General features: G+C 35.7%; 1 protein-coding gene and 1 non-coding gene across 6 annotated transcripts in view; one reads left to right on the forward strand and one right to left on the reverse strand.

Annotated features, from left to right (window-relative positions):
- Positions 1-12,766, reverse strand: part of LOC104869956 (hyaluronidase-4-like) — a 63,922-nt gene extending 51,156 nt beyond the window's left edge. For 4 of the 5 annotated variants that reach the window (XR_004514984.1, XR_782409.1, XR_004514985.1 and 1 more), the window contains exons 1-3: positions 9,168-9,320; positions 8,190-8,240; positions 6,257-6,422 (exon numbers count right to left, since the gene is read on the reverse strand). The gene's annotated coding sequence lies outside the window, so the exon portion shown is untranslated. Of the gene's footprint in view, positions 1-6,256; positions 6,423-8,189; positions 8,241-9,167; positions 9,321-12,643 lie in introns of those variants that run through there. The other variant, XM_033758000.1, reaches the window with a different exon arrangement.
- A 1,660-nt stretch (positions 12,767-14,426) lies between these two features.
- Positions 14,427-14,621, forward strand: LOC117284209. The gene has a single exon (XR_004515296.1). It is a non-coding gene; the product is annotated as a U2 spliceosomal RNA (small nuclear RNA).
- Positions 14,622-21,377: the final 6,756 nt, after the last annotated feature.

A 21,377-nucleotide genomic window follows, 5' to 3' on the forward strand; every position in this document is an offset into this window, starting at 1 on the left:
AAAGGTATTTTTTTAGAGATAAAACATCCCTTCAGTCTACGCTAAGCAAAATACTTAAATTCATGGTGCCTATAACTGGACTTCTAATCTTCTTTACAAAATCTATCTCTTCCTTACTCTACTTCTATTAATGAAAATAACACTGTCTTTTCCTTCCCTTTTAGCTCTTTCTCCTACGTCACAGAACAGCCCAATAAATTGCCAAATCTTGGTGACTGTGTTCCTAATGTCTACTATATCTATTTCTTTCTGTACATTCTCAGTGCCATATCATTAATTCATGCCTTCCATTTACTGTTCACAGACTTAAACAATAGCTTCATAAGGAGACACAGAATCTCTGCCACATAATCTATGTTAAGTACATGTAATAAATAAAATCTGTTTCCTGCTAAGTTACTTTTAATAAAGTACAGTTCTAATCATGTAAAGTCTTTGCTTACAAATCTACACTACTTCCCCATTATCTACTGAATAATCTGACCCCATGAACTCTAGTTTCAGTTCTCAATTAGTCATCAGTGCTCGCTCTGTGACTAACATCCCTAATGAGCAGGATCATACTTTTTTGTGTGATCACATCCTGCCAGTCCCAATCTTGGTGCCTTTGCCAACACTCAGTACTCAGCTAGAAGCCTCTTCCCTGATGCATTTTGCTATCTATCTTCCCAAAACTGTCCCATTTTAATGTTACCTTTCCTGCAAGTCTTTCCTGGAAATCCATGAGGGCTGTTTTTTAAAATATCCTATGTATCCCAATGATTTCCAAATGCCAGTCCACAGACAAACTACTGGTGACATTTCCCCTGCTCATGACAAAGTAATATGAATAAGAACAATGTAGTGAATGTTTCATAGAGGTATATTTATCCAATTTATTCTGATATTATGTTCAGCCTAACTTTTAGTATTAAAAAAACTGTCTCTTTTTTCTCCCCCTCATGAGTTTACTGGTACACCTTAGGTAGACAGTACAATTACATTAATTATTGAGATCTTGTACCTTTACATGACAGGTCTTGGTTCTCATTTGTTCCCCTTGTTCCTGCCCTCCCTTCACCCCCCTCTTCACCTCCACTGTTACAACCACTTTATTTCCATTTTTTCATTTTCTCATAGTTTTTCTTTTCCCTTATTAGCTTTCCCCTACCCTTCCCACTTTCACTACATCGTTAGCCCCTTTCTTCCTATATCACATTGTCAATTATATCATTAGGATCTTATGTACTATTATAGTTTATTCACACCAGAGAAACTATTCAGTATTTACACATGTGACTTATTTATTTTACTTAGGAGTATATCCCCAATATGTATCCATTTTCCTATGAATGAAACTAATTTCTCATTCTTTATGGCTGAGTAATATTCAAAAGACCTCTACACTGAAAACTACAGAACTCTGAAAAAAGAGATTGAAGAGGATATAAGAAAATGGAAAAGATATTCTGATTCTGGGTAGGAAGAATCAACATAGTGAAAATGGCCATACTACCGGAAATGCTATACAGATTCAATGCAATGCCAATTGAAATTCCAACACTATATTTCACAGAACTAGAAAAAAGAATCCAAAAATTCATTTGGAACCGTAAGAGCCCTATAATAGCAAAAGCCATCCTAGGCAACAGAGACATGGCAGTGGGTATAACAATTCCCAATTTGAAACTATACTACAAAGCCACTGTGATAAAAACAGCATGGTACTGGCAAGGAAACAGATTTGAGGATCAGTGGAACAGACTGGAAGACACAAAAACAACTCCAGACACATTCAGCTACCTCTTCTTTGATAAAGGAACTGACCATCCCCACTGGAGGAAAGATAGACTCTTTAATAAATGGTGTTGGAAAAACTGGATCTCAACCTACCAAATATTAAAACTAGACCCTTATCTCTCGCCATGCATTAAATTAAAATCCAAGTGGATTAAAGATATAAATATTAAAACAGAAACAGTAAACTTGCTGGAAGATAAGTTAGGCAGAACTCTGGAAGACACTGGCATAGGAAAAGACTCTATGAACAAATCCTCAGTAGCACAGGATTTAGCAGAAAGAATCAACAAGTGGGATCTCATCTTATTAAAAAGCTTCTGCACTGCAAAAGAAACCATCAACAGAACTAAGAGACAACCTACAATGTGGGAAAAAATGTTTACCAGCTGTTCCTCAGACAAAGGACTATTATCTAGAATATATAAAGAATTCAAAACAATCAGCACCCCCCAAATATAAAGATCTGATTCAAAAATGGGCATCTGAAATGAACAGACATTTCTCAAACAAAAAAGTAAAAGCAGCAAGTAAATATATGAAAAAATGCTCCACATCACTGGTCATTAAAGAGATGCAGATGGAAACAACACTGAGATTCCACCTCACCTCACAAAGAATGGTTGCTATCAAGAAATCACACAATAACAAATGTTGGCGGGGTTGTGGGGAGAAAGGAACCCTTCTCCATTGTTGGTGGGAGTGCAGACTGGTGCCACAACTATGGAAATCAATACGGAAATACCTCAAAGAGCTGGGACTAGAGGTTTCATTTGATCCAGCCATCCCTCTGCTGGGTATCTTTCCAAAAAAATTAAAAGAATCATATCACAGAGATATATACACACCAATGTTGATAGAGGCACAGTTTGTAATAGCTAAAACTTGGAAACAGCCCATTTGCCCATCAGTTGGAAACTGGATAAACAATAATGACTACTTTGTTTTTAATTAAAAAACAACAACAAAAAAACCTGTCTGTATCACCTTTTTCTTCATATTAGCAAGTGGTCCAAATTTTGTTTTCTTTTCTTATGGACGTGAAGCAGCTATAATTACTCTGTAACATTATTTGCCATATGGCTATGTAAATTACACAGTAGACTGATGTTTGTATTTCCTAATCTCTTGCACTCGGTGGTTAACTGAAGTGGACACTGTGATGCATCACTCAGATCCTGCTCCCAGGAGAACTTGTTACACCAGCTGCATGAAGGGCTGTTGACAAACATCCTTCAGCTGCCAGCCCCCTAGAGGACAGCTTCCATTGCAGACAGCCACCTCATTCCAGGCTATGCTTCTTCGGGCAGCACACATCAATGACTAATTGACATCATTTTGAGGATACCATGAAGAAAAATTCAAAGGTTTTATTGAATGTGCCAAAACTTTGCTGGATCTGCTTCACCATTCAAGTTTTCCTTTTGCTTACTCCTTCTGTCCTTTCTCTTCCATGATTGCCGATCCTGTGGCTACGCCTGTACACAGCTTACCCACTAAACTGCATCTCACAGTTGACTTCCTATGAAACTGTAAAATCCCAAAGTGTCTTCTTAATCTTCAGAGCTTTACACTGCATCTTGAACATAATAGATACTTAATGCAGTAAGAGAAAAGGAAGACCCTCTTGGTTGACTGGGGTTGGGGGAATTTTAAACAGACACAGGTAAAAAGCTCATTACTTGTGTTACTTTCCCCGTGGCAGTATCATAGAACTTTCTACGTAGCATTGATAGATCCTTATTTTGAATTTATAAACTGACATGAGAAATACAATTTAAAATGTCAAAATGATATGACATCTCTTTAGAAAAGCTTGTGGGTCTCTAAAATTAGAAACAGACTTGAGACTACAAGAAAAATCAGAAGGATGGTGGAGCTCATACATGTATTAGACACAAGGGCAATGTCACTTGCCTAGCACCATGCCAAAAGGAATTCACGGACCATCTCCTGAGGTCTCTACCATCAGAATGAATCAATTTCTTTTTTTGGTTCCACAGTAACTCGTTTTGAAACTCAACTTTCAGATTAGAATTGTTTCCTTGGCTTGACCTAGGCTAAGGGATTTTCTTGACCAAAGAAATGGCACAATCCTTAGACTGACGTCCTCCTCAAATGGCAACTGCACTGCTATTAATAAAATCAAGGTGGTGCTGACACACAAGACACACAGATGAATCCACCTGCCTTGCACAAGTGTGTGAAATGACATAAGGAAAAAACATCCTGAGATTCTTGGTCTCAGTATGAATCGAGGAAGTATTGCAGCAGCTACTGCCATGGAAATGTAACCCAAATGTCCTATATAGTTTTACATATTCCAAAGTGACAAATAAGTACAAATATTTAATTAAGATAGGTCTTATCCAGATGAACAGTCCAAAAGGTAGAAAACATACATACTTAAATTATCAGCCAAACTTAGGAAAATGAAATGAGAGCAAGTTGCTTAAAATATTGAGATCAACTTGTTTTTGATAATGGAAATTAATGTGGTAGTGCATGCCTGTAATCTCAGCACTCTGGGAAGCTGAGGCAGGAGAATTATATGCCTAGCCCAGCCTGGGCAAATTAGTGAGACTCTGTCTTAAAGTTAAAAAATAACAGAGTCTTGGATATAGCTCAGTGAAGGCCCTGAGTTCAATTGCTGGTAGTGCAATCAATAAATATTTTACTGCAGTGATGTAATACTTACACCATCTATAATTATGGATGGATTAAGTGGCAGCCTGGTATAAGCTTATTTCTATAACTACTGCCTTAATGTTAACCTTAATCTTTCATGTTTTGTTCTTTTCTAATTGAATTTATTTACATACCTTGTGGCAGGGTTATCAGATAAACTACAGAATGCTCAGTTAAATTTAAACTTTGGATAATAAATAATTTTAATATAAACTGTTCCAAAACTATTGCATGAGCAATTTATGTTAAAATCATGTATTATTTGAAATTTAAATGTAGTAAGATATCTTGCATCCCCTCCCCCTAAATCTGGCACTCTAACTTGTAATGTACAACTGACTTCTTTAAATTACCTGGCACTTATTTTCCATTTGCTGGCAACCATAGCCTCTTTTCCTTTAGGAAACTATCTAGACCACTATTGTCATATGTGATGTGGGTGGGACTCGCCCATTCTCCCAAGTTGCATGCCCTTAGCTTTATCAGTCACATCACTGCAAATACCACACCACAGTAATTGAGTCAGTAATGGTGACTAGACTCTGGTCAGAGCTGAGAGACAGATCTAAGATTTTTTTTTTGTAGAAGAAAGGAGAGTTTTGTTTTGTTATATTGTTTTTCATGGAAGTTTTTGCTAAACTAGTTGGTGATAAACACCCTGGAGCTGCACAGCACCAGCACTTGGAGAGAGCCTGCCCAAGAATCTCATCTGCATAGGATAATGCTGAAAGATCAAAGAATTAAAGTCTGAGACCTCTTAGTATCATTGGATCTGAATCCAGTTATACCTGAAGAGGTCTTTCTTGGATTCCTCAGCTATGAGACCAATAGATTTGACTCACTTCTTTTTTCTTTTTTTTTTTTCTAATATAAACTAGCTGCACTTAGATTTTTGCCAGTGGCATTTATGAATCCCTGTAGCAAATATATTTTGAGGCACTAAAAGACATATACAATACAATTATTAAATGGAGAGTCAGAACCAAATCTGGGATAAAATAAGCCAAACCCAGGGCTTAACATAGTTTAATTATGTGCTCCACTGCTTGTATGTGAAATGTTTCTAAAGAGTGCACCAATAAGCCTGATGTGGTGGTTCATGCCTGTGACCCTAGCAATTGGGAGACTGAGGCAGGAACATCTCTTACAGTTTGAAGACAGCTAGTGAATTCAGGGCGAGCCTGAACTACAGAGTGACACCCTGTCTCAACGCCCCCCAAGAATGCACAAATAATTTTTTAATTTAATAGTTGAATATTATTGTAACATAATTAAAATACAGCTGGCATATCAAACTCAAATGTTCTTTTGTATGACGATGTGGCAAGTGCTATTAAAGCATTACCAAAAAAGCCCCAAAATTGTAAAGCACAGACATAGTCGGACTACGTGTGCATCATATTTTGTTCTGGGTATCACAACAGCAAGCAGTGAGGCAGGCAATGGAGGAGAAATACAATATTTATAAATATCACCAGGAAAAAAGTATTAAATCATGCTAATGATTTTGGAAAGCCTATTCATTCTCTGCAACTAAATTCCAAAAGAAATATCTCATTTACCACTTTTATGGAGAGAATATTAAGTTATATTACTTAAGAAAAAGCAATAGTCTTATAAACAAGTGAAACAATAAATATGAAAGTGAATGCCTGATTTTTTTTCTAACAATCTTCTGTTAACATCAAGAGTTTTTAAAAACAACAGTGTACTTGGTTCCATGCAAGACTTAACACGGTACAAATATGCAGCCTTCCAGAGATCTAATTTAATAAAAAAAAAAGCAAGTTACCTAGGGTTTTCAGTGGAGATCATTTCCATTGAAAACTTTTGTAAATCCTTCATCTCTTACTGGGCTTTGAAAGTAGGTGAATAGCAAGCCATTAGGGCGTATGCTGTCTGAGGTGGTCTTGAAATACTGGTGTTCTACGTGGGTAATTGAGGACAGATTCATGTGCCTTGAAAATCAAGAGAACAAAATACAACTGTTATTGATGATAGAAAGAAAAAGGCTTTCTTTATAATTGAAAGAATTCTGCAGCCACTACAATTAGGAACCTTTCATGTTAGGTTATTATATAAACATAATGTTCCTAAGTACAGAATATAAACTGTGAGAAATCCAAATGTAGTTCTCCTTTTCAATTAGGAATTACAAGAATAGAAGTCGAAGGGAGGGAAAATAAGAATCTGGTTTTTAAGAAGAACAATTAAGAGGAAAAACTGCAAGAGGCAAATAAGAGCAAGAGCAGGCATAGGCCTTGGAAGTCTACTTTCGGGAAGGAAATTAAAACAGTTTAAGGAAGAGTAAAGTGATAAATGAAATCTAAGTACTAGGAGAGACAGAACATATTCAGAGAATAAACATCCTTGGGAAATGTTTTGTCTCACTAAGGAAGCAGGAAAAGCATATTATTTGATATTTTTAGGCATAAAATAGTTTTAGTCATAGCCTTGGCTAAGTAAATGTGAAGAGTACGAAAATGACTCAAAACTTCAGCTGCGATTTAAATATTTAGCAATGAAAGATCCACGATTATTTAACAGAAAAGATATTCTCAAGGAAACTGAGAACAATAGTTTCTTAGAATTGTAGCAGTCTTTCCATTGTTTCTCTCTTCTTCCTCTTCTTTACTCTCTTCTCTTCTATGTTTCTTCAATTAGTCAAAATTCTTATTGAAACCTGTGATAGGTAGTGGTGGATATTTATTAAAGATATACATACATTGGGACATATACTGGTAAAAATACAGTATCTATCTCATTAAAGTAAAATTAAGAAACAATAAAGAACAAATAATTGTACTGTACTTCAAGCTGTGATGGAATTGACTTGCATTCATATCGCATTGTGGGCACAGAGGAAAAAAGAAAAATTCCTCTGGAAAATTCAGAGAAGGGACCATAAAAGTGATGAATACATAACCTGATTATTAAAGGAAACTGACAGATAAAGTTGAAGAAACAGAAGAGAGGATGTTCCAAGCTGTGAGAATAAGGTGTGAGAAAATATGGCCTGTTCCAGCAGCTTCAAGCAGTACAATTATTGTATAAAGTGTGGGGGTTTAGGGGCAGGGGAGGAGTTACCAGGGAATGAAGTTGAGGAATTTGGAAGTGAAAGATATTAAATCCCTGACATGTAAGAAAATTAAATCTTGCCTTGCTAACAACGAGGAGTCTCTGAAGAATTTATGTTAGGGACAGATAACATGATCAGATTCTTGCTTGCAAATGGATAAAAGAAAATGCTGGATAAATTGGGAGCAGGATAAAGATTGAAAATAAGAGGACTATTTACGTATTTAACAATGCTTGACAGGGTACAGGAAGAAGAGATGAAAATTATGTTATAGAAGATAGGTAATAAGAAATAAACCGGGAAAAATATGGGGCCTGGAGATTACAGAGCAGAAATAGCATGTGAGGAGAGCACGATGGTTTTAACCTAATTATAAAAAAGTATGGAATGTTGTTTGGTATTCACTAAGATAAGCAACATTAGAAGACAAAAAATTTGAAATAAGGATCATGAATCTAGGTCTGTAAATGATGGCTTTGCAGAGCTTATCAGTATAGCTATAGTTCTAAACCTCAGGAGGAAGTCTGGAGAGAGATTTGGGATTCACAAAGACGACAGAAGAAGTCATACGCATTAACAGTGTCACTGACAAAGGCACAGGTTCTGCTGTTAAAAGGCTCAGACTTAAATCAGCTCTCTCACTTACTTTGTGCAAGCAGCTGCCCGTCAGGAGTGCTGTTAGTATTACCCACATAAGCTGTAAAAGAATGAAATTAAATAAGAGAGTACCTAAAGCACTTAGCAAGCTAAATGGCATGTAATAAATGTTCAAACCTGCATATTATTCTGATGAATAGGATTAACAAGTTAATGTATTCACTAAGTCTTATTGGGACCCTTACCATATTTAAAGGCAAAGAAGCAAAATGATAGAAACTTGACTGAAATCAATAATCAAGATGCAGAGCCATAGACAAAACAGAATGATTATATTAGTGCCAGAGACAGATACCACATGACTAGATAGCAGAGTCTTAGAAGGAGAAAATATTCTACCAAGGTGTTATGTAACTAAAGCTTCTTGAGTCATTGGTACCCTTAATCTTTGGAATGTTGGAGGTGAAAACAAGCTTGTATTGCTTACTTAGTGAAAGACAAAGAAAAAAATGGAGATAATGAAGATAGATTGCTCATTTTATTTTATTTTTATGTTTTTGGTACCGGGGATCAAACTCAGGACTTTGCATTTGTGAGGCAGGTGCAGTGTCACTGAGCTAAATCCCTGGCCTAGATTATTCATTTTAGAACTTGGCTGTGAAGACGAAAGATACAGGTTAGCAACTAAACGGCCAAGGTTTATTTATTTGAGTATTTATTTAAATTGCTTAACTGTCTTAAAAGTAGTTTTGAGACACATTTGAGCATATTTATACTTGTATCAGAAAAAGCCAGTAGAGAAAAATAATTATATAAAGGAAAGACAGGGCATCACCGGGGAGCAAGGATACAGTGAAATTTTGAGTATAACAAAGCAGAAAGCTTCAAGAAGGGCAAAGTGTTATGGCTCAGTGAGTACAGAAATACAGGCCCTGATAGATGCCTGAATTACTTTTATTGTCACTTGAAGAATTCTAGGGGCTGTCAAAGGATTCTAAATTTCATGTAGGCAGAGTGTTCTACTTACTGGCAAACACTCCACCACTGGGAATAAACCAGAAGTGGTGATTTGTGCAGCTTCAGGTATGGAAAATTTTGGTTCCAAGGGTAAATTCAATACTATGAGAGATGATCATTCAGAATAGTGATCACTGTAAGGACATCAACATGAAATAACAATCTCAAGGTATGGATGAATTGGAAGTACATGGGAATCTAGGAAATCAAAGTCAGAATAATTCCTCAGCTTGTAGAATTGTTAGAAGGTATTAAATCCTTTTAGACTCATATAATTGAACATAAAAATCCCTAACAGTATTTAAAAACAGAATTAAGCAATATATAAAAAGAACAGTATATCATTATCAATTGTAGTTTACTCCAGGAATACAAGATTGTTTCAATATTTAAAAAGTGTAATTTATCATATCAACAGACTAAAAAAAAAGAAGTATAAGCTTATCTAATAAATATAGAAATAGCACTTCACAAAATTTATCCATTTATAAGGAAATCTCTCAACAAGTTGAGGATAGACAAGAACTATCTCAACTTGATAAAAGGCATCTAGTATGAAGTAGAAAATGATAAACTATAACCTTTTAAATGGTTGGTGAATTAATAGTTTAAAAAACACAGCTTTTCGTTTTATCTAAATGTGGCAGTTAGGGTGGAGTTTCAACTTGATTGGTTCAGGGATTGATAGAGCATACTTGTAGCAATGTCTGAACAGGTCATAGAAGTGTCATATTGGGGGGTCTATGTCTCATCTCTCTCCCCTTCCCCTGTGGCACTGTTTCCCTACTGTGCTTCTGTCTGCCACAATCTAAGCCATTTTCCTCCACTTTATCCTTCCACCATGATGTTTCTGTCTTGGATCCAGATGACTATGGCCCAAAATCAAGCCAAAAAATCTCCCTCCTTAAGTAATGAGTGTCAAGAATTTTTCCCAGCAATGGGAAAACTGACTAATGCACTGAAATAGTAAGATAATGCTTTTCACTTAAATATATAAGACAGCCGGGCATGGTGGCGCATGCCTGTAATCCCAGCACTCGGGAGGCTGAGGCAGGAGGATCGCTGTGAGTTCGAGACCAGCATGGGCTACATAGTTGAGCTCCAGGTCAGTCTGAACTACAGAGTGAGACCCTGTCTCAAAAAACAAAAAAAAACAAAAACAAAAAACAAAAAACAAAAAAAACCCAACAACAACAAAAATATATATATGGGACAATTTTTTAAAACAATATTTTTTGAAATGTGAACCAAAAATTTAATTGTAAATGAGTTTGTTCTTATACTGTACTTTAGTAGTTATAGCTGAAAAAGACACTACAAAGAATACAGAAATATAATGGAAGAAGTTGGGCATTAGTTTTCCTCATGCAAGCATGATGCTTATTTCTAGTTGACCTATGTGTATTGCATTTGCTGAAAATTTGAAAGTAAATTTCTTGCAAGCTGAGAAGGGTTTCCATATTTTGGCTCAATATTCAACACTTAAAACTTTTTATTTTGAAAAAATTTTAAACAGATTATTTCAGAGTATTTAAGTTTTAAAATACTAGTTTTTGTTTGTTTTTTGTACCAGGGATCTCATTCTGAGTTTTAGAAATCACATAATGATGGACAAAATGCCAAATTAGTATTCGGAAAATATACATTAGGTAATTTAAATTTCTTTTGAAAAATAGCTACTTCCTCACTCGTTTAAAAACCCAAAAGGACATATTAAGTATGTCTCTTTTTTCCTTCTTCAAAAATATGAGCTATTTGTTGTTACTAGAAAAATCTGCACAGTTGAATGGTTGTCTGTTTTATAAAGTAAATAAAATTCTAAGTTCAACCATTCCTTTAAAAAATTTTACAGTAAGATAACCAGTGAATTTCTATTATAAATTATTTTGTGGCTACCTTCTATCTTGCTACAAAGTATTTAAAATATTATAATTTATAAATTATTAGTTTAGCAATCTGAATTAAATGAAGTAAGTTTCAATTTTGGCTATCTTAATTCTATAACTATGTAAAATAGATTTGTTTAGAATTATCACAGCATGTCCCTGAGTGTCAGGTCGTGCTCTGACTCAAGAGTTTGTCATTTTTACTGGTTAACTTATCACAGCTATTTCATGGCTCTCCAGTTTTCATACCTCCATCATTTGATGGTGAAAAGTATGCTGTTACTTTAAGAGTTGACAAAATTTCTATAAAGAGCCAGATTATACTGGCCCTTATAAATACTTTATAAGGTTTTGTAGGTCATAAAAATTATGTTGCAATTACTTAAACCTATTGTTTGTTGACCACTGCCTTAAGGCTTTCTAGACTCTCAGTAGATTCTAGATCCTAACAGCCAGAAACAATAACACAATTCTCTTGTCTGATGCTAGTATACCATCTTAGAAAATAAGAATTCAACTGCTATCTGGAGTGGAGTCAAGAGCAAAAAGCAATTCTCTGTTCTGGCTGAAGCAAAGTGGACTGTCAATAGCCCATGATAACAGAAAATCCAGCAGTGCTTGGAGAACCTGAGGGAGATTGTGATGTTGCATGGACTTGCATTAAAACAGGAAACTGCGACACAGTGACATTCTCCTCCTGTGTGTCAGAGCATTGCATTGTGTATTTGTGTAGATACCATCATCACATAGGCGCTGAGTCAACATGACAAGTCAGATCAAATGCTTACTATAGCCACCCTCTTTCAGCAATTCAAAGCCCCAGCCTAACAAAATGTATTAGATACACATAACACTTAAGTATGAAGTAGTTAAGCACGTAATTTTTAAACTATTTGTTCAAATTAGTTGGAATATTGTCTCAGTATCTTTTACTTGTAGGTAACAGAAAACCTCTGAAAAATGCCAAAGAGAGGAATTTCTATAGGACAATATATAGTGACCAAAAGTAGAATGGACATTTACATTTTTAAAATTTATTAGAATAAAAGACACATTGCCATTAATCCCCTTCGAAATACTCCCTCTTTAAACACATCTATCCTATTGTTTTTTTCCACTTTCTGAAGCAGTTCTGGAATCCTTCTTTCATGTCTTTACCTAGTATGATCAAAAGTACAGTGAATGAAGCGCCCAACTTCAGTCTCCCAGAAAGGCAGACTTGTAAAAATCATTACAGACTATCCTCTTTCACCTTTTTCACTGGATCTGGCATGGTGTGACTTCTGGTTCTTCTGCAAAGTCAAAATGAATAAACATGTTAAATCAATTTAGGTTATGAAGGCAACCATGACAGTACAACTAAAGACACTTATGAAAAAAGACTTCCAGAACTGCTTCAGGAAGTGGAAGGAATAATGGGATAAGTGTGTTTGAAGACAGGGAGAATGTTTTGAGGGATATTAATGGCAATATCTCTTTTACTGTAATAATTTTTAAAATCTACTTCATAGTATTTCCCAGAATCAAAGAGTAGTGTTGTAGTCAGCAGGATTGGACAAGGGAATATATTAAATATAGAACACATAACTTATACAGTTACCTTATGATAATTACCCAGAGTCAAAACATTCAACTGAGGGCCTAGATCCCAGCAGTTTCCCACACAAGTCAAGCTGAAGATGCAGAGTACAAGGCAGTGTCCTCCTCGAGTCCAGTCAGTGGCCTAGAGCCCACAGCAATGTCTCATGCTTGTCCGTATCGAGGATACGCACCTGGAAGGCCCAAAGGCCAGTGGTGGATGCCAGAAAAATCTATACTCGTGAGATGAAGGTTTTGTGCCACCAAGTTGAGGGATCCACATCCAAGCCAGGAAGTGATACTCACACTAAAGAGCAGAGCTCCCCTGATGAAAGCAGCAGCCATTCCCAGCAACAGCAACATCCAGAGCCCCTCCTCCTCCTCCTCCGAGAACAGCCTACTTCGCATCAGGAAAACGATCTGTAGCAAGCTTCTAGAAAATCAACAGCCAAGATCTTCCCTTGCAGTTCTCTTTTTGTGGCTATTGGTAACAATCTTCAGGTGGATCCTCCACGCCCAGACAATGCTGATTCAGTTCAGCTGGGGGTTACAAGTTGACCATTAGTCAATCCTCTACAAATGGGAAATCAAACTGGGCCCTCCAAAACACTAAACTAATAATTGGAAAACTATCAGGACCACAAGCTACTCTCCCTTGAATCTCCTTCCATGGGAGAGGGAACATCACCCTTTTCTGCCTCTTCTGTAAGTTTGTCATTCTTTTTTCTGCCTGAAAATTGCTTTCTCTTCTTTCATATGCATACAGTCACTACTTTATATTCCTAAAATTTGCATATCCTTACCTAATCAATTAGTAGAGATTAACATCAACAGTGCATGAGTCCCAGCTCAGGAGACAAATTTGATTGGTCAGGCTGAGGGTAGACATTCACCCGTATTTGTATCTTCTGTGACCAGAAGGCAAAGTCATAAAATATAAATTGCCTACTGTTACTAGAGATCATGGACATGTGTTTTAAAGAAGAACACGTCTATTATAAGAAAATATAAGACAATAAAAATTATATATGGGATTTTATCAACAAATTATTTGAAAGCTAATAATAAACAGAAACAATGGGAAAACTAGTCATGAAATGAATTAGAATTCAGGACAGATATGTTGTATCCTCTAAATTGTACCCTGTCACTGGGAATTTGGAAGGCCAAAAATAGCCTTCCAAGGTTATTTTAGCAAATATTATTGTGCCTATGCTTCTTGACTGTTTGCTGTTAAATTACAAATCTCTTCCTCTGGTCTATTCTGTACTATAGGTCTAACCCCTGCAATGTATCTTTCTTTCCCAGCTGCCACTTCAGCTAGCTTTGAGCTGGTTAAGCCCATGAGAGGCATCAGCAGGATGGTGGTGGAGGATTGGGAGAAAGAGAGCGGGTAGGAAATTTCTTCCCTTCCCCTCCAAGGACATTTGCTCCTCCATGGTGCCACTGAATAAATCACTGTACTTCTATTTTCTGCTAGACAACTCTGGTTCCACCTTCTCCCTTTATTTGTTCAGCCTCAAAGTTATAGTCACTTTCTTCCACTGATAATCTCTGGGTTTGTTCATGGTGTGTATTTGACTTTTCACATAATTATCACCTATGAAAACAAACTTCTGCATTAAATTATTCTTTTTTAAATATTTAAAGTATTCTAATTTCCTGTACCCTGATGAATACAATGTTTGAAGGTCTCGGGCCCTACAGAGTTAGTGCTGAAGGAAAGAATCTAAACCCAAACTGAGAAGCCTTCAGTGCTTTATAGACTAAAAAAGAAAAATCCATATTCTTTCTTACCTATTCCCCTCACTTCTTGGACTTTTGGCTAAGATCAAGTGTTGTATCTGTTTCTTATTTATTCCCAAGTAGCAAGTGAAATCAAGATTCAGTGATAATCAAGCAGAGAAAAATGATTATTACAGTTTGAGAAAAAGACAACTTGTATTCCAGAATTATTTTTCTTAAACATTTGTCAGTGCTGCTGAGAAGTTGTTGGGCCCATCACTTGTAGCTTAGGCTTTCACATTGTCACTAGTCTAGTCAGTGCTTCTGTAGACATTAGCAAAAGGTGTCCCCTCTCAGTGCCAGGGCCCACCAACTGGCTAACAGAATAAACTATACTTTTACTCATACAAGTCTAGAAACTACCATTTGGCATACTGTAACTGCAAAGTAAAAATGGGTTTAGAAACCTTTGAGGTAAAGGAACTGCACTGGTGGTGTCACTCCTCCCAATTTCCTGACCAATCCATGTAGCCATTTCCCAACCCTGGGAGTATTTTCTGTGAATGCCTCACAGTTTCTGTCATCTCCAGAGATTTGGCATTGCCTTCAGCTCACAAAAGCCACCATTAAAACCGTCCCTCCCTCTGCCCACAAAGTCAGTGGCTGAGTGTGCCTATCACTGACATACAAAAGGCTAATCCTCTTGCCTCAAGATGCCAACATTTCTGTGGAGTGATTTATGCTCCAGAGCCTGATCCTCTGTGGATCAGGCTAAAGCAAGAATGCCCTTGAGACCATATCATTTGCATGTGAATTTTCCCTTCCCTATGAGCTTCTCTCATTCCCTTGTCTCCTGAAGAATATGTACTTGCGTAATAAATTATGTTACTGAGTTCCTGTATCAGACTCTGCTTCTAAAGAATCTGATCTAATCCAAGTATTGATTGATTCTTCTACAAATACTATTGAAGGACAAATAGATTCTAGAGAAAGACAGTAAACAGTAAGTTATACTTGTTAATCTAACATTAAGATTTTGGAATCTAATCTTAATATTCAAATTTGTATTGAGCAAAAATTGAGAAAGTGAATTTTAAAACTTGTTCTGCTCTCCGTAGTATCTTTAGGTTATACATGTTTATAGTGAAGAGTATATATGAACATGGCTGAACAGACTGACTTAACATTCTTGAAAATCTTTTATGTGGGTGATAAGTTTTACCTCTATGCAGCACTAAAAGATACTATTTCCTGAGCAAACATTAAGCACCAGGGTTGAGGCAGTATTGTTTCAAATATTATTGCAACTTTACTTCCCATAACAATCTCAGAAGATAGTTACGATCTTTGTGATACAGATGAAAAAACACAGGTACAGTGAAGTTACATAATTTTACCATTATAGAACAAGTCTTTAATATAGGGCATCTGACTATAATGTCTGTTATTTTGTTTATATTTTGCTGCCTTTTAAGGGAAGTTTTAGACACATTTACTCAACAACTGTTGCTATCTAACAAACCAAATATATCCACAAATCCTTGTATATTTTTTTGCCTTTTCCATTTTTAAGTATAGGTGAATGAGGAGTTTGAACTACATAATTGCTACTGTCCCTGTCAGCTCTAATGATTTCTTTCTAAATGAAGCTAGACTCTGGAACAAAGAATAAGTAACTTATTCTAATGCGACCACTGACTCTAGATAAATTGAGTGCTCAAACTTTTTCCGAATCTATTAAAAAACAAAACACAGCGAAAAAAAAAATCCTAATATTAACTTTTGGCAGTGAAGAATTGAGTCATGAAAGATTTAATAATTATCAAGTACTATGCAATATAATTTTGGATATAAATGACACATTATGGGTCAGTAATTCCATGAAACCACAGTAATCAAAGCCATTTCTTCCTGCTCTAAAGTAATTAAAAGTAGGACTTTTATGTTCAGTGAATAATTTTACTGCCTTCTATTCCTAGAAACAGTCTTATAAGGCCCACATATTCATTTTCATATTGCCAAAAATGCAATAATGTAAAAATATGACATCCTTTTATGCATTCTTTTACCCATTACTTTTTTTTAACATGCTCAATGTTTTCTAATCCAAATAACAGTATTTATTGTGTAATTTTGAGCTGAAAATAACCTCAGCAATCATTAATTCCTTCCTTTCATTTCCCAGATGGGTAAATGGGAAGCATACAGAAGTTAAATCACTTTACTAAGAATATATAGCTACTCTCAGAACTCAGATTAGAATAGCTACTTTCTGCCCACCATATCAGCTCTTTTGCCAATGTGAAATAAAGACATTCCACCTGCAGGCTGTACCTTATATCTTAAACTTACAAGAATAAAATTACAGTGGTTCATTACCAGTTCCCTTCCCTGAAAAGGACTGTGATTCAGATACAGTTAGTGTAGTGCTATACTTGGGGAGGGAGTTGTCTATAGTTACTAAAAAAATAAGAAATTTAGAAAGAAAATTTGAAGAAATTTTTGAAAAGAACAAATTTTTTAAGAATGTAAAATAATTATAGTGAAATGCCTGACTCACAGAATAACACATCATTCTGTGTGAGTTATTTAAACACGAATTGTGCAACAAATACATTGGGGGAAGAGACATAAACCTTACTGTTTATATTCAAAAGTTAATACATAATGGTTTAAATTGTTCAATCAATAAGCAGCAACTTGGCATACTATTTAGAAATATAGCTATAAATACCAGAAAAAAACAGCGCAAAGTAGATGTCTGAGAAGAATGAGGATAAAGAAGGGAGTTCAGAACTTGTTTTATTTGCTACAAATATTTTAGTACTATGCACCTTTTAAAATTATGTGCAGTTATTGCTGTATAAAAATGCAAATTGGTTTTAAGAACGTTATGACAGGATACCATAATCTTTACCACAGCATTATCACGGAATAAAGGGACATACAGCATTTTCAAATTACCCTAAGTATCCAAGTTGTCTACTCACCTAAGGGTTAACCTTGAGCACTTTATAATGAAGAAGCTGTTTCTCCTTTCTCATGTGAAATAATTAAAGCGCCATTGAATATTCATCTAAGTTAAAGAGTAGCAGCCAGAATACCAGTAAGCAGCATCTGGGGTTCTCTACTATCCTTAGTTCTTCAAATCACTTCTCGAATAAAGGTATGTATTAGGTGTCTGGAGATTAGGCCATATAGTTCTCCTAACTATCACTGGTAATTAATTCACTAGCATGAAAAAGAATTCAATTTTCCACAAATAGCAATAAGAAATCCAAACGTTATAATTAAGCAATCCTTTTAAAAGTAATCCCCCAAAATGCTTGTAATTTAAAATGAAATTAAAAGAGAATATGAGACCAATTAAAAAAAAAAGTTTGTTAGCTAAGTTTTCAAGATTTTACTTGATGAAAAATAAAACATTCAACATTTAACTTGAGAAAACATGTAATAGGACAAATTCTCTAAAGCACTGCTACATACCACATTTACATAAAAACGTGCACAACTATTTTACAATGTGAACACTTGAAGCACATGACATTTGGAGAGATGTCGCCCTGCAGTAAGCAGATTTGCTGCTGTTTTGTCTCTGTAATTCAGTTCTGCTATAGCCAAGCACTATGTCAGTACAGCAATTATGGATACAATGGCTGCTGAATGCCCTAAGATCCCTGTGTGCAGTGACTTCCACATCCTCCACAGTGAAGGGTATCACTGCATTCATAATTATTAACATTAGTAGGGGAATAAGGTATTTCAGAGGACTTATAAAGGCACATAATGACATCTGTGAAGAAGAAAAATGGATAGCAGAGGTCCAGGACAAGAGAAATCTGCAAAATATAATGGTCATAGCAGGGGGATGTCTCTGAAAATATGCCCTCTTCTCCATAAACAAAATACCCTGTTTTTTTACCAAAATGAGAGCTTTACCTTTAAAGACTGCAGTAAAGAAAGAAAATAAAACTATGATAACAGTTAAAAAAAAGACATTAAATCCAAGAACTGCATTTTTGTTGTATTTACATACATTCTAGAACAAAATATGTATTTTACATGTATGTATGAAAATAAAATCCCTAGTCATTTTAATCTAGTTTACTCACTTCAAGAAACTCAGTTGAAGACAAACAGAACCCTTATTTCCTGGATCAAATCCAATCTCTCAAACTGGGTAAAAAGAATTTGAGATAAGAAAGTAACTTGCCAAAGAAAACAGAGTGAAAGACGTTTTGTATTCTGCTCAAGAGAGAATAAGGCAGAAAGCAATTGCTAAAATTTTTGCAACAAACGCAGCCAGCACTTCTTGATCTTAAGATTGAGGGAAAAAAGCATCCTTTATGCATGGTAAGAAGGAAACACCAAATATTGCTTATTCACATGCTCCACGGAGTAATTAAATAATATTTCCAGGGAAATGTTCACGTTCACATTTTCTACATTTTAAGAATATTAAGGAGTTGGAAAAAGTCCAGAGAAAAGCAAACAGGGTAGAAAATAACATAAATTACAACTTTGTAGACAAGGGTACTATACTTGAACATTTGCAGAAAAAAATTAGAAATTAGTTTGAGCTTGTGGAAAAACATCTATGATGGTCATAATTTTCAATCTTCAAGTCTAAATAAAACAGAAATAAGAACAAATCAAAACCTGTACTTGGGTTAAGACTTAAAATTTCTTGAAAGAAAAAAAGCAATTCAAACACTGATGTAGTTTAATAAAGATTATGAAATGACTGGAACATATTTCTCAGCAATAGATTCTTTGTTGCATATCTAGTCTTCTTTCATCTATGATTTTATAAGACCTCCTCCATGCATCTGTCTTTATTAAGTTTTGTTGTGGCCTACAAGTTCTAAGGCTAGGCTGGCATTTCTAATCAAAACAAAAACAAAAAAACAACCAAAACCTATCTTTGAAGTTGCTTTTTTGATTTTTTGTCATGAGGGATTGGATCTAGGCCCTTCTTTATGCTAAGCTATGTTTCCCTATGGTATGTAACTCTTCCTTAAATTATGCTTCCTTATACTGTATACCAGAGTTTCTACCACTGAGCTACATCTCTACTCCCTCAGTATCAAATATAAGTTAACAGAATTCCATCTATAGCCTTATTGTCTTAAAAGTTTTTTATGTTGGCATAGTAGGATGGACATATATATCTACTTTGGCATAATCAGAAATTCTGCTAACAGGGATGAGGATTTAGCTCAGTGGTTCTGCTGCCTGCCTTATAAGCACAAGGACCCAAGTTGTATCTCGGTTCCCCCAAAAAAACAAAGAAAAAAAAAGAAAAGAAATTCTGCTAACAAAGACATTATGTCTTCAATTCGCCAATATGTATTTGGAGAATTATGTAGTTAAAAGTTTTGAAGGTAAGTTTTTAAAGAATCTTGCTTAGAAGACAAAAGTATTATATACATATATATTTTTTAATTCAAGAAGTTAAATTAATTTCAAGTCTTGATCTTTCTAGCTAAGGAAAAGCAGAAGAAACCAAAGGCAAAGATGGTAAAATTATCTAAAACTTCAGTAGCCAAAACATATCAGGTGGCGCACATGGCTATCTTCTTTTACAATGTTGAAGTAAGTATAATTATCCTGACCTATACTACACGTTTATGAAACAGAATTTTCATTTTACAGGTGAGGAAACTTGAGAATGAGATGTAATTTGTCCAAAGTCCATTGAGGTCATGAAGCATAAGGCACTTCATCTTAGAAATTCTATCTGCAGCCTATGCTTTGGGTACTACAGTTGATAGATGTAAGGGCTCTAATTACTATTACCTCACAAGAATTTGTAATGCTTTCTATTTTAACTGTGCTTTCAATTTATGACAGCTCCATTTTTAATAAAAGCCAAATTCATTTATCAAATAGGTTTAAATGTGATATAGAGGTAACCCTAGGTTTATATTTTCACTACTGCTGTTAAAAGCCTAATAATAATTTAATATCACTTTTAAAAATTCACTTTTTCGTAACATTAAACAAGTTTAATTTTGAAATTTCTGTATTATGTGGGAATTCCCGAAGTTATACATTCTCGTTTTCCTTTGTAGATTTACTCAAGCTCAATTTCATTAAGTGAAATTTTAAGTTTTCATAGTGCATTGATAATGGCTTATCATCCGTTAAGTACATCAGAGATTTCTATTGGGTGTCGACAAAGATGTGAACATCAAATCATTTTAGCAAAGTTTGTCATAGACGTCTTAAATTTAACATGTAAGTTTTTGTTTACTGAAACAATTATTAGTAAACACTCATTTACTTAATGAGGACAAGCCATACATATTTCATAAGTCAATGAAGTCCATGTCATTATTTCCATATATATTAATTTCCATTTAGAGTAGTTTAGTATTAAATATAGTCAACAAATGGATTTAGTTAACTTTTAAAATTCTAAATCACATAAACTACGAAAAAATTGAGATTTACTTCTAAGGATTAAAGTGGTTAGATTTTTGAGTCACTTCCCCAAATTAGCACATTTAGAAAACAAGGCCTAGGGGGTAGAAATAAATATGAGGTAGGGAAAGTTGGTATTTTCCAATTCACCAGACAATAAAAGAAGGCTCTTCCTCCCCCAAAATGGGTTTAAATGTCGCAAATAGATTTATCACGCAGGACACGCAGGGCAGGAGGGCTTGCATAGGCGTCTCTTCTTTTCCTAAGTGCATTTGTTTTGTGACATCCAACAGCATCTCTTCCATAATCAGGAGAGAGGCCTGTTTCATGAACAAAGTTTGAGAAACCCGGGCACCTGCGGCTCTGTCAGACCCGCGAGGCGCCGTGGGGAGCGCGCGTCAGGCCGCCGTTTTCTCTGCGGATCGCGGATCTCACTGATAAATCCCGGCGGCCGGAGGGTCCCACTTGCCCCCGGAGGAACAGTGCGCGGAGGGGGACCGGGTCCTCGCAGACGCCTCGCGTAGTGTGCACCGCAGAAGGCGGACGGAGCAGAACGTCCATCCTCCCCTCAGGCAGCAGCCGCCGGGCCCGCCTCACCCGAGCGC

Source organism: Fukomys damarensis, unplaced genomic scaffold, assembly GCF_012274545.1.
Source record: "Fukomys damarensis isolate Sample0158 unplaced genomic scaffold, DMR_v1.0_HiC HiC_scaffold_4, whole genome shotgun sequence".
Taxonomy (NCBI): Eukaryota; Metazoa; Chordata; class Mammalia; order Rodentia; family Bathyergidae; genus Fukomys; species Fukomys damarensis.